This window comes from Cervus canadensis, chromosome 13 (assembly GCF_019320065.1).
Source record: "Cervus canadensis isolate Bull #8, Minnesota chromosome 13, ASM1932006v1, whole genome shotgun sequence".
In the NCBI taxonomy this organism is placed as follows: domain Eukaryota; kingdom Metazoa; phylum Chordata; class Mammalia; order Artiodactyla; family Cervidae; genus Cervus; species Cervus canadensis.
The window spans coordinates 21,602,898-21,630,487 of record NC_057398.1 but is presented as its reverse complement, the minus strand read 5'-3'; the positions used below and the strand labels follow the sequence as shown (position 1 = coordinate 21,630,487).

General features: G+C 41.4%; 1 protein-coding gene and 1 pseudogene across 2 annotated transcripts in view; both read right to left on the bottom strand.

The window, feature by feature from the left end:
- Positions 1-21,625, bottom strand: part of LOC122452270 — a 66,281-nt pseudogene extending 44,656 nt beyond the window's left edge.
- The window catches only part of ASTN1 (astrotactin 1), a 345,625-nt gene that overhangs the window by 311,577 nt on the left and 6,458 nt on the right, over positions 1-27,590 (bottom strand). The window lies entirely within an intron of this gene.

Genomic DNA, 27,590 nt, shown 5'->3' with positions numbered 1-27,590 from the left:
TATGGCTTAAAATATTGATTTTTTTCCCCTCATATTTTAAAAACGACTCCACTATATGCTACTATAGAATGCAAAGAGGAAATATCAAGAATGCATAGAGAAGGGAAAGGAAACTTTAGCAATAATAACCACCCTTTGGTAAAGAATCTTGCCTGCAATGCAGAAGAAATGAGTTTGATCCCTGAGTTGGGAAGATCCCCTGGAGAAGGAAATGGCAACCCACTCCAGTATCCTTGCCTGGAGAATCCCATGGACAGAGGAGCCTGGCAGGCTACAGTCCATGGGGTCACAAAAGAGTCAGATACGACTGAGCGACTAAACAACAAGAAGAGGTAGAGTCATTATTTTCAAATGAGTTTTGAGAAACATCTTAGGAATTCCCAGAGGGTTATTCAAAGCTAACCATAGTGGTTAGTGATAAAGAAGACTGGAAAGCAACAACATGCCAGGGAAGACCTTATAGCAAATGTATAAGAGGTTCAAGTGAATGAAGGCGCAGGTCTCCTCTCTCCTTTCTCGCCCTCTCAGCGCCCCCCAGTGCAGTATTAATAGAAGAGTCCCCTGGGGTCCTAAGAGAACCTTTGCTGCATGCGGAGGGGCAGGAAGTTGTGCTTACTGCCACAGGAGACTGGTTTGGCTATGTTGCCCGTGTCTCAGCAGCAAGGAGTGCCAGTTCACATTAAGCTCTGTGCATCTCGTCACATCAGCCGTGGCCCTGAGCCAGCATGTGATGGGTGCTGGGACTCAGCGTCTGCGGCCAAGGTTAGAGCCCATCTCAAGGAGTACGCTCACCAAATGAAAACGGCTAGCCCATCACCAGTCTCCTGCCCACCCAGCCCTGCTTCCTGCATCCCCCAGATTTATTGCCGAGAAGGCAGGAGGCATCAGGACAAAGGATGTGAGCAGTGATGACCATCAGCCTCCAAATGACGGAGGCTTGGAGGAAATGGCATCCCGGCTACAGCACAGGTCACAGGGACCACAGCCCACTTGTTTCTAAAAAGGGGGATTCAAGACCCAACAGCTACGAAAGATGGAGCAGTGCAGCCAGAGTGGGGGAGGTGTGCGTCCTGGGCTGGACACAGACATCTGGTCACCATGCTCTGTCCATGACTGCCCTAGAGTCTGCAGGCCTCACTTTCATCATTTATAAAATATAGGCTTGGATTCAGTGACCTTTAAAATACTTCCAGCTTTAACATTCTAAAAATTTGTCATTCTGGGAACAGCCAGGGCCCAGCAACACCCGTGAGTACAGTGTGTATAATGATAGCTTATTCGAAATGGGGTGTCCCGGTCCCCACCCCGGAAGTACTTAAAGATACCCTGCATTTTAACAGTATCCCCAGGTGATTCATATGCACATTAAAGTTTTACAAGCATTGTTCTAGAATATTTTATCACAGGTTTATAGAGAATCATCCATCCTAACTTGAGAATTTTAAAGCAAAACAAATGTCAGACTAGCTGACCTGTCTTCTTTAAAAAGTATCACTGTAGCTCATTAATAGGACCTGACACTGTGCTAAAATTTGTCATCGAATTAAATCCTATCCCAGGCTTTGACACACTGTTTTACTCAGAGCAAGCACCCCGTGCCTCAGAAGTCATTGCTGCAGTCCTCGTGGCTGTTCTCAGGTGGCATGTCCTCTTTTGAACATATCTCAGCTGGCTTGCTTGAGGGTCTTTAATCTTAGTGCATTCGGTTAAAGATCTCAACAGAACAGTCTTCACACATGTGAAAAGACAATATTATATGAGGTATCAAATAGCAGTTTTAGGCAAGCCTCCCTTTCTGGATGCAATCACGCAATTGTAACATGACTAAATCTGCAGGTGGAGCGGCTCTGCTTACCAACCCAGGGGTTAGTCTGTCTAACAGTAATAAATAATTCCTCTCTTTCTTGTTATGTAGCCCTGTGCTGCAGAATATTCATGTGGAAATTGACATATTTGGCCCCTGCACTTGCAGAATTAAAAATGGTTACGTGACAGTCTCTAAATGCCAGCACTATTGATGTTTCGGACTTGACAATTCTTTGTTGCGGGGGCTGTCCTGTGCGTTGGAGGTTGTTTAGCAGCATCTCTGGCCTGTATCCACCAGATGCCTGAAGCAGTCACTGTTCAGCTGTGGCAGCCAGGATGTCTCCAGACATTGCCAAATGTTCCTTGGGGGAAGGGGGGTACAATCACCCCTGGTGGAGAATCACTGGACTAGAAAACACTAGTGAAGATTATCCAGAAAACATAAGGAAGATGTCTATGGGGATGTGACTGGAAACAACCACAACACACACTGGGCAATCATATTAATGGTGAAATAAACAATGAGGTATTCATAACACATGCAAGTCAACGGGCCGGGGAGGACAGGAGGAAGAATCGAGTGAGATCCATGACCCAGAAAGGAGAACCCAAGGGGAACAGGCTACCTCTAATTCCAGCAAATACCTCACATTGAAGAGCAGAGGTCCTGATCACAGGATGTTTCTCAGCCACAGACATTATTAACAAAGATGGAAGTAACGTCAGAGACAAAGAAGAGTTCAAGGATGTCAGACAAGAAGGGCTGTAACAGTATAAAAATATCACTTTGAAGTATTAGTTCTCAGAGGCAAGTGTGCTGCATAGAGATTCATAAAATCTACAGCTGGAACGGGCCTTAGATTCACCTCCTCCAATGCCATCATCCTGCACATAATCCTGAGAGGCAAATGCACTAGTCCAAGTTACAGCTACCTAGAGGCGGGGCGGGGACACTTGTCTATGGAGGCGCAGGCTTGGTGTTAACCATCTCTGTTGCCCGGCATGCAGAGCAGACCCCTGGGTGGGTCTTCCAATAGAAAATGAGAGGAATAGGGTTGAGAGAGGTTAAGATACCTCACCCAGGGGAGAGTGAGTTGTATGCCTTCCAGGGTACAGTGGCAGGGAAAAGAGGCTAGAAATTAAAAAGAAGGTGTAAGTGTTAGTCGCTCAGTCATGTGTCTGACTCTGCGATCTCATGGACTGTAGCCCGCCAGGCTTTTCTGTCCATGAGATTTCCAGGCAATAATACTGGAGTGGGTTGCCATTCCCTTCTCCAGGGGATCTTCCCGGCCCAGGGATCAAACCTGGGTCTCTTGCATTACAGGCATATACTTTACCATCTGAGACACCAGGGAAGCAAGGCTGGAAGATGCCTACCTACATGCCAGTACTCACTTCTCTTTTCAGTCCCTGCCAGCCACCTGAGCAAGTTCCAGAACCCAGCCCAGGTTAGCTCTCCCTGGGAGAAGAGGGAACAGAGCCGTGGAGAAAAAAGAGATGCCCCTTCTGAAACAGTCATATCCTATCACCTTAAAAATGCTAAATTTTGGTTTATGTTCAAGGTCAACCTTGGAACTGGCAGATTTGGATTTCAGAATTTTCCTGCTCCAGAAAATCTCTCTGCTAGGGGAGCACCCTTATCATGGGACAAAGGTTCTTATACCACCATAAACCAAAAAGGCTTAAATATAACTGCTAGGTGGGGTAACACATTGGCTAAAACCCATTCTCATTCAGGTACCATCAGTTAATCAAAAAGCATTAATTGGGGCTTCCCTGGTGGCTCAGTGGTAAAGAATCCACCTGCCAATGCAGAAGACTCAGGTTTGATCCCTGATCCAGGAAGATCCCACATGCCACAGAGCAGCTAAGCCCATGCACAACAACTGCTGAGCCTGTGCTCGAAAGCCCAGGAGCTGCAACTGCAAAGCCCACGTGCTGCATGCAGCTACTGAAGCCCTCATGCCCTAGAGCCCCTGCTCTGCAACAAGAGAAGCCACCACAGTGAGAAGCCTGTGCACCTCAACTAGAGAGTAGCCCCTACTTGCCGCATCTAGAGAAAAGCCCTCAGAGCAGTGAAGCCCCAACATGGCCAAAATAAATCAATAAAAAGCATTAATTGCATCAGATCTTTCACAGTTTTTGTGGTGGGATGGAGGCAAAGTCATTGAGGAATCTCTGGTTGCTGAGGAGGGGAAGAAAGAGGGAAAGCACAGAAAGAAGAGGCTGTGGATCCAGATAAATTTAGAACACTTGGTCATTTTGCTGAGCCAACACTGCTCCCTCTTCAACTGGACTGGGACAAATAGCTGTGTCTCGAGGTGGCTTTGTCATGCTAATGAACCCAGACAGCTCTGCTTCCCAAGATTTAGAGGAGGTTTTGTGAGTTTGTTAGAACCAAGCTGAGCTTCCTTAGAAAGCTTTCATTAATCAGGATATCACTGAACAGAACCAGTACTTGGGAACCACCCGATTAAAGGCAGAGGAGAAGGTGTAGCCTGGGTGGCGTCCAAGTGGATCGCAACATGAAGCATCGCCTCAGTGCCGGACACTGTGCCAGCTTCCTTACAAAAGTGATTTCTCGCACTCTTACGAGAAAAGCATTATCTGGACAACGCAGACGAGGCAGCCGATGTTTATGGGCTTTGAATAAAACCTGGCTGTGGTCATTTAATGAATAACTGCTGGAGTCTCTGGCACCAAAGTTCAGGCTCTTTCTACTCCACCATGAAGAAAAGTTAGAAAGAAAAAGGACAATCCATTGAAAAACCCCTCCCGATGTGAATCACAAAAAGCACTCGGGATTTAGTGAATCTTGGCAAATGAGGACTCCTGCATTTATTCTGTAACTGCTGAGCATCTTTGATGAGCAGAGTGTTGTTCCGGGCTCCCAACAAAAGACACACGGGAAATACTACTTCCTAATACAGGCTTGCCATCTAGCCAGGAGGAAAAATGAACATAGAGCAAATACTTAAGAGTCATATAAAATGATGCACGTTAGATAACAAGGACTGTGGGACTTTGGAGACGAGAGATGTCTATGCAAGATGGTGTAATTAAGGGAAGCTTTTATCAAAGAGAGATGCAGGCTGATCTTTTAGAACAACTAATAAACTTTTAAATAACTAAATAATTTTTAGTATTTCAGGGAACAGAGAAGTGGAAAAGAACATTCCAGAAAAAAAAAGAAGTGATATGAACCAAGTCAGGACTAAGGCAGCTGTCCTGAACAGAAGCTCAGAGCTTGAATCAATGAAGGCACTTTGGATGCAGTGATAAGCACAGCCTTGCTGGAGAAGAGATATTGTGGAACTGACAGCATCTTGAATGTCAGAAAGTCTATTAGAAATGAAGGAAAAACCTAGTGAGTTTTTAAGATTTATCTGATAGTAATTATTATTCTAATTTGACAAGTAGAGTTTTACTAGACTTCTCAAAGTGGACAGAGATCCAGTGGCTTCATCTATAGAGAACAACCAGAGGGAATGACAAAGCCAGGAAAACTCTACTCATCTTTCTTGCTTCCAGGGGTCCCATTGAGAATCCCAACAAAATGAGTCACAAGTCCTTGGTCTGTTCCATCTAAATATCCCAAGCACTTTCACTACTTTCTCAGGGTATTTTTATCACCTAAAAATAAATCTTTTTAGGGGAGTTTTCCATATATAGCTGAGAGATGTTTGCATTTGGCATAGAAAGGAGACAGGTGTGCATGCATGCTCAGTCAAGTCTGACTCTTTGCAACCCCATGGATGATAGCCCACCAGGCTCCTCTGTCCATGGGATTTCCCAGACAAGAATACTGGAGCAGGTTGCCATTTGCTTCTCCAAGGGATCTTCCCAACCCAGGGATTGAACCCGAGTTTTCTGCATTGGTCGCGGATTCTATACCACTGAGCCACCTGAAAGTCCCTAGGAAAGAGACAATATACTTGTAAGTAAGCTAAGTTCACTAACCGCCAAGTGAGTGAGAGTGTCTCCAAAACACTGCCATTTTAAGCTCATTCTTTGTCACTCAGTCATGTTGACTCTTTGCGATCATTAGGACTATAGCCCACCAGGCTCCTTTGTCCATGGGATTTCCCAGACAAGAATACTGGAGTGGGTTATCATGCCCTTCTCCCAGGGATCTTCATGACCCAGGAATCGAACATGCAGCTCCTATGTCTCCTGCATTGCAAGTGGATTCTTTACTTGCTAAGCCAATGGGGAAGCTCCAATTTTTGTCCCAGTTGGTCCCAGTCAGGCAGAATCATGAGAAATAAACACATAACTCCCCTGTCACCTTTAAACATGTAACTGAACAAATGAACGAATGAATGAATTCCATCACTGTGGTGATGCTTAAAGGTCCCCGTGTCACAATAAGAAATATGTGTTGGTCTCTGCCACTCATTCCTGAACCAGAGCTCCTAAAATTCTTATGATATCTTGAGTGATGAGGATAACAGGAGTGTCTCACACAGAACTCCTAAATCCTTTGGAATTTTCTGGGTTTTGGAGCATCTTTTGTTCTAATGAGGTGACTCTTGGTGGTCTCCTGTGTGGGCTCCTGTGTGGGGACTGGTCACTAAAAAGAGGAGGCCATGATTCGCTGCTTGGCACTTTCAGCCCTACCCCTTGTCTTCTGGCCAAGGGAGAGGACCTGAAGATTGAGTTAATTATCAATGATATCTACATGGTGAAGCCTCCATTTAAAGAATTCCTAAAGTGGGACTTCTGTGGTGGCCCAATGGGTAAGACTGTGGCTCTCAATGCAAGGGCCCTGGGTTCATTCCCTGGTCAGGGAACTAGATCCCACATGCCACAACTAACAGTTCACATGCTGCAACTAAGACCCAGTTCCGCCAAATAAATAAATAAAAGATATTTTTAAAAAATCCCTAAAGTACAACATTGGAGGAGCTCGTGGATGGTGAGCACTCATGTGTCAGGAGAGAGGTTCACCACAGTTTCACAGGAACAGACACCCCTGTGCTTGGGACCCTTCAGACTCCATCGTGTGTGCCTCTTCCTCTGGGTGTTCACCTGTTTCCTCTATTCTTCATAATAAATAGGCAAATTTAAGTGTTTCCTTGAATTCTGTGAGCTATTAGAGTAAATTATTGAAACTGAGGAGTGGGCTTTGGGAACCCTAATCTATAGCTGTTTGTTCAGAAGTACAGGTGACAAACCTGGGACTTCTAACTGCGTCTGTGGGTGCCAATCTTATAGGGTTGAGCCCTCAACTTGTGGAGTATCCACTAACTCCAGGTAATCAGTGTCATAATTAAATTGTAGGATACCCAGCTGGTGTCTGGAGAGTTGAAAAACTGGTCAATGTGGGGAAAAATACCCACACATTTAGCATCAGTGTTGTGAGTAGGATAAAAGTTGTTTTATCAGTCTAATGCAATGAGAGTGTTTTTGAGAAGAATGAGAGTTAAGCTAGCTGAAAATAGGTCTGTCAAGAATCCACCATAGCCTGCATATATACAGTGGAATATTACTCAGCCATATAAAGGAACGAAATTGGGTCATTTGTAGAGATGTGGATGGATCTAGAGAGTGTTGTACAAAGTGAAGTAAGTCAGAAAGAGAAAAATATAGTATATTAAGGCATATATATGGAATCTAGAAAAAATGGTATAGATGATCTTATTTGCAAAGCAGAAACAGAGACACAGACATAGAGAACAAATATATGGATACCAAGAGGGAAAGGGAGGGTGAGAGGAATTGGGAGATTGGGATTAACATATATATACTATTGGTGGTGCTGTTTAGTCGCTAAGTCATGTCCGACTCTTTTGCAACCCCATGGGCTATAGCCCACCAAGCTCCTCTGTCCATGGGATTTCCAAGACAAGAATACTGCAGTGGGTTGCCATTTCCTTCTCCAGGGGATCTTCCTGACCCAGGGATTGAACCCATGTCTTCTTCACTGGCAGACAGATTCCTTACCACTGTGCCACCTGGCCTTTTAAACAGACTTTCCTTTTATGGGTGTGCCCAGAGCCTCATAATCCTAGGTCATGTGAGCATCCATTCTCCAATCAAAGCATCCCCCTATCCCCCTAACATAGCCCCAAGCTTCCTGGTACAGAACATTGTTCAGTCACTCAGTCCTGTTTGACTGTGTGACCTCATGGACTGCAGCACGCCAGGCTTCCCTGTCCTTTACCATCTCCCAGAGCTTGCTCAAACTCATGTCCATTGAATCAGAGGTACAGAGTGGATACCTTATAAGTATTTTATGGACAAGTGCATGAAAGAATCTCACAAGCCCAAATGCCCCAGTTTACCACTTTATGGGAAGCAAGGCTAACCTCCTTTACCCAGCATGTGTCAGCTCTCAGATACAGAACATTTTGCAGAAAGCATGGGCACCCTTCACTCCCCCATCTAAAATCTGTGTCGTTCCTCCATACATGGGGTCCATGGGAATCCACAGCTGTGCCAGCTAACTATCATTTACAACCATCCTATACTCTCTGTTCCTTATATGAGTTCTTTCATCAAAGTCAGGATTGTTTTCCCCATTGAGTGGATAGTGAAACCAAGAAACAGTGCAGCTCTGTGTCCAGATGTGCTAAGGTGAGAAGTCCTATTAAATGTAAAATGTTTGAGACTTCTCATTTACTTTGGTTATGAGCATAGGCTTGGGGTCAGGTAGGCTGAAGAATGCCTCCCAGGTAGCTCAGCGGTACAGAATCTGTCTACCAATGCAGGAGACACAGGTTTGATCCCTGGGTTGGGAAGATCCCCTGGAGAAGGAAATAGTAACCCACTCCGGTATTCTTGCCTGGAGAATCCCATGGACAGAGGAGCCTGGTAGGCTACAGTCCATGGGGTCACAGAGTCGGACATGACTGAGCTACCAAACACCACCAACAAGGCTGAAGAATGAATTGTGTCCACATTTTCCAGCTGTGTGACCTTGGGGAAACTACCCTTGTGAAGCCTTAGTTTCTGCCTTAGTAAAGTAGCAGTTACTTCATAGGATAGTTGAGATCATGGAGGGGACGTGTTGAGCACAGACCCTGGTACACAGTGAGCATCCAGGATGGTGGGGATGCTCTTTTCCACTGGATCTGTCCTTCCACGTGGAAGAGGTCTCCATCAGGCAGCACTGCTGGTCTCTCTCTGCCTGAGCACGCCCTGTGTGAGTGCTGAGTACAGGAAAAGAGCTGAGCTGGCAGGACTCAGCCCCACCACGCCTCACTGTGTGTGTGTTTGATGTCTGCAGGCCTCTGCTGTGCTGTCCAGCAAGGCCAGCTCTATTTCCCAGGAGGCCTGACATTCCGGAATGAAAGCTTAGCTGGAAAGAATGTCAGGCAAGCCTTTTGACTATCTCTAAGCCATGTCCCCCAGCATAGTTTTATTAGCAATAAAGGTGGTACTTTGGCCACCTGATGCGAAGTACTGACTCATTGGAAAAGACCCGGATGCTGGGAAAGATTGAATGCAGGAAGAGAAGGGGACAACAGAGGATGAGATGGTTGGGTGGCATCACCGACTTGATGGACATGAGTTTGAGCAAGCTCCGGGAGTTGGTGATGGACAGGGAAGCCTGGCGTGCTGCAGCCCATGAGGTCACAAAGGGTTGGACACAACTAAGTGACTGAACTGAAAGGTGGTACTTTCATAGTCAACTGCCTATCTCCTATCTCTGCTTCTCGGTCCTGAACTTGGGTGGAAAAGAGGAGGGTCATTCATTGGGTCCACTCACCCCCAATAGTAAGTATTTCACACATGGCACCTGGAGGCATAACCAGAGCCCAGCTGCGTGCACATAAGTGTAGTGGCTTCTACCTGCCGAGTTTGTGTGAATAAATAAGCCAGTTTACTGGATGCCCCTCGTGGGTCCTGGGGGCAGTATCAGCGTCTACCAGACTAACAGCAGCCGTAGGAGACAGTGCACCTCATCATAGCACGAACCCCGGCTTTAATGGTTATGCAGACATGCTCTGCTGACAGCTCCCTTTGGTCATATTTATTCTGTAGTAATTGTTGTTTGAGGCAATAAAAATAATCATTACACATTGCCAGCAAATTTACAAATTCTAGGCAAGGTAGTCAGCATGTGGCACAATTGTCAAATTGCCATTGTCTTTTTTTAAATGACACCTGTAATGCCAGTGGTTGTATGTAATATGATAAGTGAATCCCAGGAAAAAAAAATAAAAGAATTTACTTTTTTAATAATTTTAAATTTTTTTTAAAAAAATTGTCTAAAATTAATAAATAATACGAGTCCTAGCAGAAACAGAGGACCAGTAGTACATATGCTTGATGTTTAGAAATCAGAACCCTTCTGTTATTCCTGAACACCTCAGGAGTCAGGGTTACTTTGGAAGATGTGGAATGGTCTGGAAAGCCAGGCAAATATAAACAGAAAGAAAAAAAAACATAAGGCTGCCAAGTGGCAGCTACCAATCAAGTATCCCATTATACATCACTGTCACTCTTCATGTCCAAGATTTTCTATAAAAAATAAAAATGGGGAAAAGCAAGGGCATCTGAAAGTCAGTGAAACTGAGTCTATTTTCCTTTTGGTTAAAAAAAAAATTCAAAAATACACCATGTAACAAAAAGTACTTTTGCATATCTGGAGGTCATGATTTAATCGAACAGATTCCTGACTTCTCTAAAGACAAGGAAGGTGGGGGACTTATTTAAACCTTATGTCTCACTAACTTTCACTCACTAGCAATAAGAACATGCCTGGGAAAGCAGGGAGAAAGGAAGGAGGACATACCAAAGGGAAGGCTGAGCTTCAGGACAAATTAGTTAAAGTGAGTTTGACTCCTGAGGGACGAAGAAAGGCTGAACTTCAGAAGACAGACCTGGTCAGCAAATTCCCTTCCAGATTCAACACAAGTCCTCCTAGCCTTCCGCATGGCCTCATGACTGTCTAAACTCCTCAAATAGCTACCCAGCTCCAGAGTTCTTGGTAATCACCTCGGCGCAGAACCTGGGAGAACATAAAACTGCCAGGCAGCTATGTGATTTAGATGGTGACCTGAAGATGAAGGCAGTTTTTGCATTTATATTGGGGAAAACCCATTAACTGGATAATTTACATTTCCCTCTCCAATCTCCCTCTGGTATGAACATTTCCAAGTTTTTGTCAATGTCCAGTCTTAGGAAGAACATTAACTTCCGTCATCACCACCATAATCATCAATCTATATTGTAATGTGAGGATTCTAGGGAAGTCAGCTTTGCTATGGAGATGGGCAGGGACATTATTCTAGTCTTGACCATCATCAGCTTACTGGATGGAGAACGCAAATCACTCAGGAGTGGCACTCAGAAGCCATAAAGCCTGCCCTGGGAAGCCAACATCCAAGGAGTGACTCCCAAGATAGTAGGAAGACAGAAGTAAATTCTTAAAATTTCTAAGTCACGCAGTTACTTTGACAGAGAGTCCCAATGTCACTCATTCAAGTAATATCTTCCTGATTTAATGTTGCCATGTCCACCAACCACCTAAAATGTTAGTCACTTTCATGGTTTTAAATTAAAATTGACTTTAATTTTTTTTGCTTAATCTGAATTTTTGTTACAGAAATCAATGAAATTATGAGTTTGAAATGAGTTTTATTTTCTAATATATGCATAAATATTCTATTTTTAAACAATAGGCCATGTACCACCTAAAAATATCCTCATAGCAATGAATGCTAATTTCTTAATTTTTATCATTCATTACACTTGAGCAACATGTAAATTAGGAGAAGCTGAGTGAAGGGTATATGAGCATTCTCTGAATTATTAATATTTTTGCAACTCTTCTGCAAGCCTAACATTATTTCCCAAAAATAAGTTATCATTTATTGGGCATTGCTGACATTGAACAAAGTCCCACAGAAAAACAAAATGTCAGGTTCCTTTTCCTTTAGGTTTGGCTAGAACTTTTTAAAGTCCCAGCAGAAATTATGGGTTATTATGTTTCCACAGAGTATAACTTGCTGTTGATGAGGTCTTGAGAAATTCTGGAGCATGGTCTCTAAGCTAGATTACTGGACGAAATATGAACAGTACCTAAAGCTGAGACCAAAACAGGTCAGGAGCAGGAGAAGAGTCCAGAGGTTTGGTGTTATCCCTGAGCTGGTTTAACCCAATGGATAACAGCCCAGTGGTTTAGGGACAGCTGGTTCAATCTGGAGGTGTGTGTGTGTGTGCATTAGTCACCCAGTGGTGTCCGACTCTTTGCAACGCTATGTTCTATAGCCCACCAGGCTCCTCTATCCATAGAATTCTCTGGGCAAGAATACTGGAGTGAGTAGCCATTCCCTTCTCCAGAGAATCTTCCCAATCTAGGGATCAAAACCAGATCTGCGTTGCAGGCAAATTTCTTTACCGTCTGAGTCACCAGGGAAGATCTTGGGAAGGTTATTGATCTCTCACTTCACATAAGGAATCCATACAGGGTATGAGATTGTGGTTCCTTCCCCCAACAACATTTTAGATTAGAAAAGAATTTCCCAGTAGTTATGTCATATCATATTGTGTGTGTGTGCTAAGTCACTTCAATAATGTCCAGCTCTTTGTGATCCTATGGACTGTAGCCCAGCAGGCTCCTCTGTCCATGGGATTCTCCAGGCAAAACATACTGGAGTGGATTGCCATACCCTCCTCCACGGGATCTTCCCAACCCAGGGAAAGAATCCGTGCCTCTTACCTGGCAGACAGGTTCTTTACCACTTGCGCCACCTGTGAAGCCTTCATATCATATTGGTATGCTACAAATGGATTACAGATGTGCTGTGATGTTCAGCTGTAACCCTTAGGGTAACTGGTGGGGTCAAGTATAAGCCACAGTCCCTAAACCATCACCTGTAGCCATGAGAAGACATGTAATTTACTCTAAGGAGACACAGATCACCATTTTTAGAGATCTCCTATCATGGAAAAGTTTGCGAAGCTCTGATCTACAATCTTTCAGAGTGCCTTAAATCCCTACCTCTCTGAGTCTCCAAGTATCTAATCCCCAGGATTGAGCAGTCCAGGACCAAGAATTAAGAAAGCTGGATTGTTCACTAGATTGCTTTAACCTGAAATCAAATTTCAGCTATTTCTCTGGTGGCAAATGAAGTTGCAAACACCTCGGATTTAAAGTCTGTGTCTTAAAGTGGCTTGAACTCTTCCATGTGACTCTAAAACAATAACCAGGCCCCTTGCATTTAGTCTCAAGACCCCTGGGGAATAAGCCAAAGTTGCTTTAAATGTCATAGTCTCTCAATCAGCCTTCCCTGTGACCTGTAGGTAATGATAACAGTGTATCTTCCAGGCTCACTGTACATCTAAAACTCCGAAGAAAGCGGCTAAACAAATGCACCTTTGAAAGCAGTTCAGGCACCATGATTCAGAGATTCTTTTTTTTAATTTATTTTTATTTGGAGGGTAATGTACAATGTTGTGTTGGTTTCTGCCATACAACAATGCGAATCAACCATTAGTATACATATGTCCCCTGACCACTTTTCCTTCCTGATCTCCAGAAACTCCCTGCATGGCTGAAGGGCACAGGGGCCAAGGATAGCACCTCTAATTGGTAGAAGTTATACTGTATGTCTGGGGAGGGCGAGAGCAACCCACTCCAGTACTGTTCCCTGGACAATCCCATGGACAGAGGAGCCTGGTAGGCTACAGTCTATAGCATTGCGAAGAGCTGGACATGACTGAGCACGCATGCATAATGTGTGTACAGCTCTGCCCTCCAAAAGAACCACAGAATGCTCTTTGAAATTCAGTAACAAACAGCCGGAGTAGAAGGAGCAGACCAGGAAACTTCTTTCATTCATTCATCAAGCACTAAAGTATCGGCATGCACCAGCCCTAGGCTCACAGGCCAGAGAAAACAGGCATACAAACAAATATGTTAGTCTACCGGAAGGACAGTAACAGAAATATAACAGAAATTATAAACCAAGCACTGTCCCGCTCACATGAAAGGTAATTAATTCTCCCTAGGATGTCAGGGTCAGTTCCCAGTTGAGGTGCCTTGTGAGGTATAGATCAATGGTTCTCAAACATCTTGTCTCAGCAACCCTTTTCATTCTTAAAAATTATGAGAACAACAAAGAGCTTTTTGTTTATGTGGGTTAAATCTGTCAATGTTTACCATATTTGAAGCCAGTCTGAGGAATGTCTTGAGTATTTATTAATTCATTTGAAGATAAGAAACTCACTACATGTTAACATAAACAATATATTTTATGAAAAAAATATTGTTTGTGATAAAAGGAACAGGGAGAGGAGTGACACTGTCATACATTTTTTTTTGCAACTTTTTAAACTATCAAGCTTAATAAAAGAGGCTTCTCATCTATACTTCTGCATTAAATACACCACAGCATATTATTTTGGCTAAAGTATATGAAGAAAATCTTACCCACACAGAGACAAAGTTAGAAAAGGGAGGAGTACTTTCATAGCCACTTCAAAAAATTGTGGACAGTCTTTGATACTATACCAAAACTCAGTAAAATATTACTAAAACTCTATATACTATCTTAAAGGTGCACTGCAATTTGGAAATAGAAACCATACATTGAACACTGTATTCATGCTTCAGCAAAATCCATTCCCACGTTGAAATCTGAACTTACTGTTTTTACTCATTCATGGTTTTGAAACATTAGGCACTGGTCATTTCGAAAATATTGGCTAATGGATTTACACAGATCTTCCAACTGTTGGCACATTTCATTACACAATTTCAAAAACTCTCATTCATTAATAGCAGTGCTGGTCTCCAGAGAAAAGTCTATAAGTATTGGAAAGCTGTCAAGTTCACTGTGGCATTTACGAGTGTTTTTAAAATATTTTTTCTCTTGAAAGCTTGGACTTTACCATTAGCTACAAATATTGTCAGTCATTTTCCAAGCACACTTTGTTCATTTTCAAGAAAATGGCAGCCAAATATCTATTACAATTTCTATTACAAGTACCCAACTCTGAATAAATATAGTTTTCCTGTTCTTTCAGGCAAAAAATGTGGTACAAGACAAAGGGAAATAGTTCAGCTTCCAACTCAAAACAATCATGCTTCAGCTTGGAGCATAAGTGCTGCATGCATACTTCCCATTTTCAAGTTAGAATTTTAAGAGGATGTGTACTCAATGGTTATGTTTCATAAATTGCTTCATCTAGGATACCCCTAGCAAAACCAGATTTAAAAAAAAAAAAAATCTATTGGTGTGGTGACAAGTGCAGTGACAACTAGCATGGTTTGGTGTCAATGAATTGATTCCTGTTTGATGCTGGGAGGGATTGGGGGCAGGAGGAGAAGGGGCTGACAGAGGATGAGATGGCTGGATGACATCACCAACTCGATGGACATGAGTTTGAGAGAACTCCGGAAGTTGGTGATGGACAGGGAGGCCTGGCGTGCTGCGATTCATGGGGTTGCAAAGAGTTGTGAGCGACTGAACTGAACTGAACTGAACTGAAGGCATCTGGAGTTTGCTGTTTTTCCCACCACTGCTTATGTACCATCATCACTCACTGGAAAAGACAAATAATATCTTTATATTATGAGGAAAGCAGTTTCCACTTCAAAAAGCCTCTGGGAAGGACCTCATCAATCCATGGGAAGATCTGTGGAACACTTTGAGGACCACTGAGCTGGACTTGAAGGCTCCACAGGAATTAGCCCATGAAGTTCAGCAGAACCAAGCTCAACACACATTCACAGAGGAGATATTCCATGCCAAAGTAGCACTGTGCTAGAAGCCGAGGATACTGAGCTGAATAAGAAGCTGTCTGCCTTTAAGGAGCTTATCATATCATGGGATAAGCAAACAGGGAAGACAATAGTGTATTATAGGTATGCATGTGAGAATACAGGAAAAGGGCAAAGAATTTAAAAGAATGAAATAATGTCATTTACAGCAACATGGATGGAACTCGAGACTATCATACTGAGTGAAGTAAGTCAGACAGAGAAGGAGAAATATTGTATGGCATCCCTTAAGTGTGGAATCTAACAGGAAATGATACAAATGAACTTATTTACAGAAACAAACTTAGAGAAGGAAGTTATGGTTGCTGGGAGTAAGGATGTGAGGAAGGGACAGTTAGGGAGTTTGGAATGGACAGGGACACACTGCTATATTTAAAATGGAGAGTCAACAAGGACCTATTGTACCTAGCACAGGGAATTCTGCTCAATGTTACGTGGCAGGCTGCATGTGAGGGGAGTTTGGGGGAGAATGGATACATGTATGTATATGACTCAGTCCCTTCACCGTTCACCTGAAACTATGACAGTGTTATTAATCAGCTATACCCCAAAATAAAAAGTTTGAAAAAGAAAAAGGGCAAAGAACCCTAGAAGAGGAGGTGGTATCTCAGATGTATATGGAAGACTGAAAGGAATGAGGGGGAAATTTTAAAGAGATAAAAATAGGTCACCATTCCCAAAGAAGGAAGTGGAGTTGTTGAGGTGACTTTGAGGTGTCCTCCTCAATTTCCTTCTCCCCATCCAGTCTGGAATTTTGATTCCAGCTCCAGGAATGGGCCCTGCTTACCTGTCATTGACTGGTTTACTGCTCCTGTCTTGATGCAGGAGATTGGTCCAGGGCTGGGCAGGTCTGAGTCAACTCATGCCAAAGAATTGCAAGGAGAGGCTTGTAGTGGGGGTGTCAGGAGACAACAGCCTTCTCCCTCTTATAAAAGAACTCTCAGGAGCAGCCCTGACTCTTCCTCCAGACATATTTCCATACTTTTCCATATGAATGTGATGCCCAGAACTGCCGCAGCTCTCTAGCCACCAGTCTAAGGATGTATTCACCCAGGAGGACAGAGCCCACAGAACTGCACAGACACACACCTGGAGCCCTGAAAGAAGTAAGCCTGGTGGCCACTTCTACTGACCTACGTCTATGGATCCTTCTTATCATTTACACCAATTTTAATTTCCTCTTACTTGCAATGGAAAAGTTCTAAATTAATATGAGGTTAATTTGAGATGGTGCTAGTGATAGAGGAACCAGATCATGGAGTACTTTGCATGCCTTGCTAAGAATCCTGAGCATCTCCAGCAAATTCTAGAAGTCATTACAGTATTGTAAACTGGGAAATAATAAGGCTTTTGCAATTACCACCAGCTGATTTTAGAAAAACTTTCTACTTTTATGGCCAGGCTGCACTGGCTTTCTTTAAGTTTTACAAGGCACTTTCCTACCTGTAAGGAGCTTGTACAGTATCCATGAAAAGGAGGAGGAGACAATTTCATTGAAGATCAGCAGTAGCAAATGCAACAGTGGACCATTAAGATGAGAATAGCAGAGTATTCCTTGGATTAAACATTAGCGGTCAATAGCAACTTCAATACAAGGAGCAGACAAGAAGCCAAAAGTCATTGGGATCAGGGAGAGACTGATCAGGTACTCACTAAGAGAGTACACAAGTAAATGGATGATTTTTTTAAGATAGGAGAGACATGAATATATAGGCTGGAGGGAAAGGAAAAAAGAGAAAGAAAAAGTAAAGTGCTACAAGAGATGAATGAAAAATACAGCGAGGCCCCAGAAGAGGCAGAATTCTAGGTTCTGTAAGGACAGTATGTGTCTTTTTCATTTCTCACTGCATCCTGAGAACCTAATATCATGACTGGTACTTAACAGCTGCTCAGAAAATTCTGGAAGTTGGAGATGAGAAGCTAAGAATGAATATGGAAGTAGGTCTACACATTTGAGAGCTGAGGTGTACAGAGATTATGTTCGATAGCCTCAATTTTTTTAGGTAAAGCATGAGGCAAGGTCTTATGCTAAGTATAAAGATGTATATATTAAATTGGGAGCTTAACTGTCTTATTAAAGGTTTGAAACAGTCACTGAGGGCAATGAAAGAAGTTTATTAAGGATGATACAAAGTAAGCAATGTTTAGAACCAAACTAGATTAGAACCTAGATATTTATAGTACCACAAATCCATGCAAATGGGAATATTTATACAGAGATCTCAGCACTCAGTGTGGGGGCAGAAGTAAAGCATGTGGTTCAGGGGAACTGATTCACATTTGGACATTTAACTGGTAGATGGTATACAATGACAAGAAGCACTGAAATTGAGGATTCTGATCAAAAGGTACTTCAGGAAGAGGAGGAGATGCCAGAAACATGCTAATAGACATGGAGAAAATAAAAAGGTCAATGAAATGGTGAACTTCAAAAGAGGAAAGATCAGTCAGAGGGAAAAGGAGAGCATAAGAGCCAACAAGAAGACTGTGGTCTGAGTAGGACCAGTTTCTGAGTTGAGTTCTGGGGATGAGGGGTTGTGACCATCGTTATGGGTGAATAAAGTCGGAGTTTTGATGGTCACTGGAGTTGTAGGAGTCAAGGAATTATAAAATAGGATATTGGATATACTGTCCACATCAGGCATTGACAAACTATGGTCTAGGAGTTACTTGCTTACTTTTAAAAATAAAGTTTTCATAGAACACAGCCACATCCACTTATTTACATATTGTCTATGGCTGCTTTTCTCCTACAAAGATATATTTGAGTTGTTGCAATGGAAACTATATGGCCTGAAATACCCAGAATATTTACTGTCTTGCCCTTTAAGAATAGGTTTGTTGACCTGGGTCTACACGGTTAATGACATGTTCTTGGGTAAAGAGAGCAAAACCAGAGGGGCAAAACCAGTGGTGAAAGTCTAGGAAGCTGGTCAGTGGAGACAGCTAGGAGGGGCAGAGGATGATGAACCTGAAGATGTGTGCTTCCAAAAAGGAGGTGCTTCCAGAAAGGAGACTGGAATTGTATGGGTCTCGAAGGATGGTAGTTAACTGTTTTTGAGATCCTTTTGCCAAAGACTGCTTTTTTCCCAAAAAATCTTTGCCTTGTTTTGCCTTCCCTTCCCTCCTCACCTCTGCTTCTCCTCCTTCTCTTCCCCCCTCCTCCTTCTTCTCTCTTCCCTGTCTCTCTCTCTCTCATTTAACTTCTCTCTCTCATTTAACTCAAGCACATAACCACCCACCTAAGACCACATTTCCCAGCATCATTCCCCAAGATTTGATTCATGTAAACAATGATATGATATGGGGGAAAGGTTAGATATGTGCAATTTTTGCTTCATTTGCTTAAAAAAAAAAAAAACTAAGAAAATTGTCACTCTGAACTCATGCCCTTCTTCTTTGTGTGAGCCAAAACACCCAAGCTGGTGAGCCTGCTTTCATATATAGAAAAGATAAAGACCTGGGGATTTAAAGAGCAACAAGAGGAAAGGACTCTGGATTTCTGAACAACTGCAGGGAGGGGAGCTGCCCTTTCAAACTGAACTACTCACCTTGGAACTGTCATCATCCGACAGTAAACTTTTCTTCTTTAAGTCATGTTTGTAAGGTCTCTTTGTTCCAGAAGGTTAACTCCTTCCCTACTTACAGTACCCCCTTTAAAATCTGATTTTACAGACTCACTTTCCAGGGCCTTCCAGGTGGTACCTGGTAAAGAATCGGTGATAAAGAATTTGTCTGCCAATGCAGGAGACTCAGGAGATGCAAGTTCAATCCCCAGGTCCAAAAGATCCCCTGGAGTAGGAAATGGCAGTCCACTCCAGTATTCTTGCCTGAAAAATCCTATGGATAGAGGAGCTACAGTCCATAAGGTGGTAAAGAATCAGATGCAACTGAGCATGCACTCACTTTCCAAGAAATTTCACATAAGATCTATACACAATAAACTCTGGACCAAACGTGGTCCTAAGGCTATATATCAGTGAAGAAGGCTATATACCAGCTTCATCAGTGAAGAAAATAGGAAATGGCCATTCCTCCCATGTGTTTGGGGAATATTCTGAGAAAGTATCCAGAAAGTATCCACTTTTCAATAAAACTGCCTCTGTTTGTCATTGCACCCTTTTAGGTTATATCCCTGATTAGTGCTACTGAAAAGAGTCATCCAGAGGACACTGGGAAGGAAAGGAAAAGGGATATGGGAAGGAGAATAAGGTCAAGGCACAGGATAGATTATAATGGAGGAAAATAAGTAAGAACATTTTAATCCTCAGAATTCATAATACGGGAAAAGTAGATATCTAGGGGAGAACAGGACAATCTGTAGTCATCAGTCAAGGCCACTACAGGTACATAGACTTTGCACAACTCCAGGTGATGCTGCGTGGACATAAATTTCAATGGGAATGGTGCCTCATGGAGCTATATAAGTGGATTTACTGTGAGTATTCCCTCACTGCCTAGAATTATAAAAACTACCTAGGAACTGGCAAGAGTAAAAGAATTCACTGGATACTTCTTTGGTTTACATGCCCAGCTTCATAGCCCTTCAATCAAAGACTGTCAACTTTGATGTAAGTGCCAAATGTGACCTGTACTTCCTTTCACCCACTTTGGTTTTGTTTTTGTTCAGTCGATCAGTCATGTCCAACTCCTTGCAACCCCATGGACTGTAGCACACCAGGCTTCCCTGTCCTTCAACATCTCCCAGAGTTTGCTGAAACTCATGTCCATTGAGTCAATGATGCCATCCAACCATCTCATCCTCTGTCACCCCCTTCTCCTCCTGCCTTCAATCTTTCCCAGCATCAGGGTCTTTTCCAATGAGTAGGCTCTTCACATCAGGTGGCCAAAGTATTGGCACTTCAGACTTTCTATTTTCGAGGGCTCGTAATTTCTTTTCCAAACTCAGAATACCCAGTCAGCATACTAACTCCCACCATTCTCTGAATCTCAACTTAGAGCACTGTCTCTAGAAGGAGTTCCCTATTATCCTGTCTGATTTAGTTGTTCATTATTTACTAACAAAGTAGTCAGTTCTTGATTCATTCATTACACTCACCATACTTTGTGGTACAGTGACTAAGATTATAAATTCCATAGGTAATTTCAATGTTATTTAAATTATTCTAGAGCAAACAAAGAAGGGAAATTTGAAAATTATTTTTATGAAACATGTAAATATATCAAATATAAAATTGATGTGTCTATTAGTTGCTCAGTTGTATCCAAATCTTTGTGACCCTGTGGTCACAAAGTATGTATCCAAAGTATGGATCCACCTGAATGTATCCCACCAGGCTCCTCCATCCATGGGATTTTCCAGGCAAGAATACTGGAGTGGGTTGCCATTTCTTTCTCCAGGGGATCTCCCCAACCTAGGGATCAAACCCATGCCTCTCACATTTGGGCAGACTCTTTACCATCTGAGCCACTAGGGAAACCCATCATAAAATTGATGACCAATCCTGAAAAAGATTATACACACAAAGACAAGAAAACCTAAGTTTATCTCACTTAGGAATACTGACGCAAAATCAGTTCAGTTCAGTTGCTCAGTTGTGTCCGATTCTTTGCGACCCCATGGACTGCAGCATGCCAGGCTTCCCTGTCCATCACCAATTCCCAGAGCTTACTCAAACTCACGTGCATTGAGTTGGTGATGCCATCCAACCATCTCATCCTCTGTCATCCCCTTCTCCTCCTGCCTTCAATCTTTCCCAGCATCTTGGTCTTTTCCAATGAGTCAGTTCTTCACATCAGGTGGCCAAATACTCATAATAAAATATTTGCAAACAGAACCCACCAGCACATTAAAGGGATAATGCATCATTTAGCAAGGAAGAATTATTTCATGAATGCAAAGATAGGTCAGTATTAGAAAGTTTATTTATATAATGTATCCTTTTAATAAATCTAAAGAGAAAAATCATATGATTATCTCTATAGATACTGAAAATATAATTTTTTTAAAAAAATTATCAATAGGGAAAAGACACTTAATTCTTCCTTAATATGGTAATTTTTACTTACCTTAATCCCAAAGCCATTATCATAATTGCAAGTCTGCAGTGCTATCGCCATTAAAGTCAGGAAAAGACAAGAATTCACATTATCACATTCTTTCTTGACCTTATATTGGAGTTACAACCAGTGTAATTAGATAAGAGAATGAAATTAGAGGTAAAGAAACTTAAGGAAAGGATATAAAATTATCAGTATTTGCATATCAGACATCTATGAAGCTAAAATATTCAGAAGAAGCAACTGAAACACTACTATGGTTAGGGATTTAGTCATGTAATGGGGGTTGAAAATTAACACAAACATTAGTAGCTTTCATATATACAAACATCATACACACACACATATATAAATATTCAAAGCTATGGACTTTCCAGTAGTCATGTACAGCTTGAGAGTTCGACCGTAAAAAGGCAGAGCACCAAAACATTGGTGCTTTCAGAGACACGTGCACCCCAATGTTCATCGCAGCACTGTTTATAATAGCCAGGACATGGAAGCAACCTAGATGTCCATCAGCAGATGAATGGATAAGGAAGTTGTGGTACATATACACCATGGACTATTACCCAGCCATTAAAAAGAATTCATTTGAATCAGTTCTAATGAGATGGATGAAACTGGAGCCCATTATACAGAGTGAAGTAAGCCAGAAAGAAAAACACCAATACAGTATACTAACCCATATATATGGAATTTAGAAAGATGGTAATGATAACCCTATATGCAAAACAGAAAGAGACACAGATGTACAGAACAGACTTTTGGACTCTGGGAGAAGGCGAGGGTGTGATGTTTCGAGAGAACAGTGTCAAAACATGTATATTATCAAGGGTGAAACAGATCACCAGCCCAGGTTGGATGCATGAGACAAGTGCTCAGGGCTGGTGCACTGGGAAGACCCAAAGGAATGGGGTGGGGAGGAAGGTGGGAGGGGGGATCGGGATGGGGAATACATGTAAATCCATGGCTGATTCATGTCAATGTATGGCAAAAACCACTACAATATTGTAAAGTAATTAGCCTCCAACTAATAAAAATAAATGGAAAAAAAAAATTGATGCTTTCAAACTGTGGTGCTGGAGAAGACTTGAGAGTCCCTTGGACACCAAGGAGATCAAACCAGTCAATCCTAAATAAAATCAACCTTGAATACTCATTGGAAGGACTGAAGCTGAAGCTGAAACTCCAGTACTTTGCCCACTTGATAAACTTCCCCTAAGACTTAAGGTGTAGAAGCCAAAAATAAATAATCATTAAATTACATAAAATTCAAAAGCTTCTGGAAAACCAACCAACTAAACAAAAACATAGGTGATAGCAGAAGACATACATACATCCACTTGAGAAAACAATTTCTCTGTAATCCATATTATAATCAAAGAGATCAGTGCCTTAGGATTTTAAAGTGCTGCTAAAAATGCAAGGTGAAGTAACAATGACATATCACTTTATACTTAGTAGATTGACAAAAATTGGAACACTGGACAATGCCAAGTGTTGGCAGAAGAATGGGGATGTAGGAACTCTCACATACTACTGATGAGAATATACAGTGGGACAGCCATTCTGAGCACAATCTGACAGTACTTAGTCAAATTAAGTGCACATTATCTTCACGAGCCAGCAATGCTACCCCTGCTGTATATCCCAGAGAAATTTTCACAATGATCTCCGAAGGAAATGTGCATAAACATGGCTACTGCAGCATTATTTATAGTGATGAGACACTGGAGGCAGTCTGGACATACATTATTGAATGGACTGGTAAAATCTGGTGGATGGCCACCATGGATTGCGAGACCTATGCTGTCCAATTAGCCCTTCTGCAATGATGGAAATGTTCTATATATGCACTTTCAATATGATGGTCACTAGCCTAACATACGGTTATTTAAACATTAATTACTTAATTTTTTGAGAAAAAATTGGTTCCTTAGCAGCACTAGCTAAATTTCAAATGCTAAAAAGCCACACATAGGCTGCGGACTACTATATTGAATAAGGCAGGTATAGAACATTATCATTATTGCAGAAATTCAATTACAGAGTAGAGTGTTGGGCTGTGTTCACACATAGTAACGTGAGTGGATCTTAAAATATAGTGTTGACTGAAAAGAGTAAGAATCAGAATGTCATTCTATCACGTCACCATTTAGTTAAATTAAAAATACACGACCACACAAAAACTATTCACATTTCACAAGAACGAATTTAAGAAAAGATACACATTAAAAATATTAGAATGTTGGCCTGTGAGAAAGAGTAGCTGTAAATTGGAGGTAGGGATCTGTTGTGTGTGTGTGCTCAGTCGTGTCCCACTCTTTGTGACCCTATGGACTGTAGCCTGCCAGGGATAAAGACAGCCAAAAATACAAGTGAGCCACGGTAGGAGGAGGGCTTTCACAGATCTACGATAAAATGTATTTTGGATTAGGGAGTACAATCAGCTCAAACCTCTCCATTGAGGTTACAAAAGCAAAACAAATAAAAAAATTCGGCAACATTCAAGAAAACCACCTGCTAATATTTACAGCAGTGTTATTCTTAATTGTTAAAAACTGGAAGCAACCAAAATGCCTTTCACTAGGTGACCAGATAAACAAACAGTGGCACGTCCACACAATGTAATATTATTCAGCACTAAAACAAATGAACTAACACGCCATAAAAATATATATATGAATGAATCTTAAATGCATATTGCTAAGTAAAAGGAGCAAGTCTGAAAAGGCCACATACTGTGTAATTTCAATTATAAGACATTCTAGAAGAGGCAAAACAAAGTGAGACTAAAAGATCAGTGCTTGCCAGAGTGTGGGGGTAATGAAGAAAGGGCTGAATATGTGAAAGGTGAAGGATTTCGTGGGGCAACAAAACTATTTTGTATGATAATATAATTGTGGATGTATGACACTGTATATTTGTTAAAGCCCCATAGAACTTTGTGTAAAAGTTCAGAGAAAAGAAATTACAAATTAAGAGAAAAGAACAAATTAAGAGAGATTTGTGTACAAATTAAGAGAAATCATTTAGGAGGTGGGGTGATCACAGAATGGAATGCAGAATGTGGCAAAACATGAACCGTTTCATAAATAAATGAAACAACTTCTCTGCAGGAGTAGGGGAGGGTAAAGGTGTTGATCTAAGTAACTAAGTGACCAAAGAAATGAGTAGGATCTGTAAGACTAGAGGAACTATACACGGGAGCTGTACTCTGGCTGGTCAAGTTTTTCCCCATGGGGATATAAGTGAAATTCTGATACTTCTGTACACGTATACTGGAGTAGAACAATTAAATAAACGGATGGAAGACAGTGGGAACCAGGTTTTCTCACTGTTGGTGTGGAATGAACAAGGGAAGGGGGCTAGAATGATCCACAGATTAGATGCACATATTAGATGTTATTAGATAATGAGATAATGGATTATAGCTGGAGACATCAGTATGAAGTTATGCTTAATATACATACAGATGGCTACATATGGAAATATTTATAGGTATGTGTATACACATGACTTAGTAAAGTGAAAGAAAAGTGGAAGTGTTAAGTCGCTCAGTCATGTCTGACTCTTTGCAACCCCATGGACTGCAGCCAGTCAGGCTCCTTTGTGCATAGAATTCTCCAGGCAAGAATAAGTGGAGTGGGTAGCCACTCCCTTCTCCAGGGGATCTTCCTGACCCAGGGATTAAACCTAGGTCTCCTGTATTGCCAGGGGATTCTTTAGTGTCTGAGCCCCCAGGGAATCCCTATGACTTAGTAACACATATATTTCTTCATTCTGTTAACTGAGAGGGCCTAGAAGCAACTAACACTCAGTATAAATCAGTATATCTAGTCCCTAGGTCTCCAGTGAACAAACTTGGGGCTCATTGGAGAAATAGCTGATTCTAGGAATGGACAGTGGTGGGATGGGGAAGCAATATACAAGATGAACTTGGAGCAGCTTGCAGTGACAGAAATAGCAAAGTGCTTAAAAATCAAAAACAACAAAAATCTATATGTATTAATGGGGTTATGTCAAAGGAACACAGAAGGCAACTGAAAGAGCTCACATTAGCTAAAGCTCAAACAATTTGAGCAATAAAATCAATAAAATAGTATTGGGTTATAATCCAAAGTATAAAATAAATATTCATGAGTTCATATGATATAAATAAATGATTAAATCAATACATTAATGAGACATAAGGGAAAATTCTCCCCTAGAACAATTCAAAATAATTTATATAGATTCTTGGCCTTCAAAAAGGTAGACCCATAACTTCCCCATTCTCTTTGTATGGGCTATGTGTAATGAACTCCCTTCAAAGAGAACAACATGGAAACGGGAAAGAAAAGTAACTTCTCAGTGTAGAAAACTGACCAATTCAGCCAGGTGATTGAGGTCAACAGGTCATAATGCACCCTTGACATGATGTAATGAAAATGACACTTTACAGCTTCCTCCCCCAAACTCAAAGTCCAAATCTAAGCATGAGAAAACATTAGACAGATCCAAACATTAGACAATCCAAACAAATTGAGGGACATTCTACAAAATACCTGAGGAATACTCCTCAAAACTGCCAAAATCATCAAAAAGAAGTCTGAGAAACTCTCATAGTACAAAGATGCCTAAGGAGATGTGATGATTCAATGTAAGATTCAGGTAGGATCTTGGGGAAGAAAGAAGATAAAAACTACGGAAACTTAGTTTTTAAATATAAAAACTAGGTTAAAAATTAAGGAAATCTGAATAAAGTATAGACTTCAGTTAATAGTGACATGTCAGTATTGGTTCTTTAATTGTAATAAATGTATCATACTAATAAAGATGTTAATAACAGGAGGAGCTGGGTGCAGGCTATATGGGACCTCTGCATGGTCTTTATAATTTTTCTCTAAATCTAAAACTGCTATAAAAATTGTTTACTTCTTTCAAAAAAGAAAAAATAAAAAACAAAAATTGAGAACTGCCATATATTGGAGAAAACCTTATTTTGAAAGGATACATGCACCCCAGTGTTCACTGTAGCACTATTTACAATAGCCATGACATGGAAGAACCTAAATGTCCATTGACAGAGGAATGGATAAAGATAGTGTGGTACACACACACTGGAATATCACCCAGCCATTAAAAAGAAAGAAAGAATGCCACTTGCAGAGCGACGTGATGGACGTAGAGACTGTCATGCTGAGTGAAGTGAGTCAGAGAAAGACAAATATATGATATTGCTTATATGTGTACTCTAAAAACTGGTACAAATGAACCTATTTACAAATAGGAATTATAGAAATTGAGTCACAGATGAAGACAACAAACTTGTGGTTACCAAGGGCGAAAGGGATGGGGAGGGATAAACTGGGAGACTAGGACTGACATGTACACACGACTAGACGTAAAAGAGAGAACTAATAAGAACCTACTGTATGGCACAGGCAACTCTATTCAGTACTCTGTAATGACCTATAGGGGCACAGAATATAAAATGAGTGGATATAGGTATATGTATACCTGACTCACTTTGCTGCACAATTGAAAGTAACACAACATTGTAAATAAACAATATTCCAATAAAAATTAATCACAAAAGAACTGCCAGAATGTTTGAAGCCCCTTTTCTTTCCTTCTTCCTTCATGTCATCTACCTTTTCACCAGAAGTAACACCCATCCTTTGTGTTTTTCTGACACCTTGCTTTTCATGCAAATTGTACATGTGTATGTATCCTTAAAAATGTTGTTATTTTGAATTTTATACAAATGAAATTGTACCATTTGTATTTTTAAGCTAATTGCTATTTTCACTTAATGATATATTTGTGAGGTTTCCCCATGTTGGTATATGTAGCTGCAACTCATTATTGGTAAATGTGGCTAGATAATACACTGTTGAGTGATTATACGCTTTGTATACTTCTAGCTTCTATTAACAGATGTTGGGTTGCTTCCAGGTTCTGCTACTACCAACAATGTCACCACAAATGTTCCTGTATATACATGTAAGAAGTCCTGTGTAATAAAAACTTAGAAGTGGAA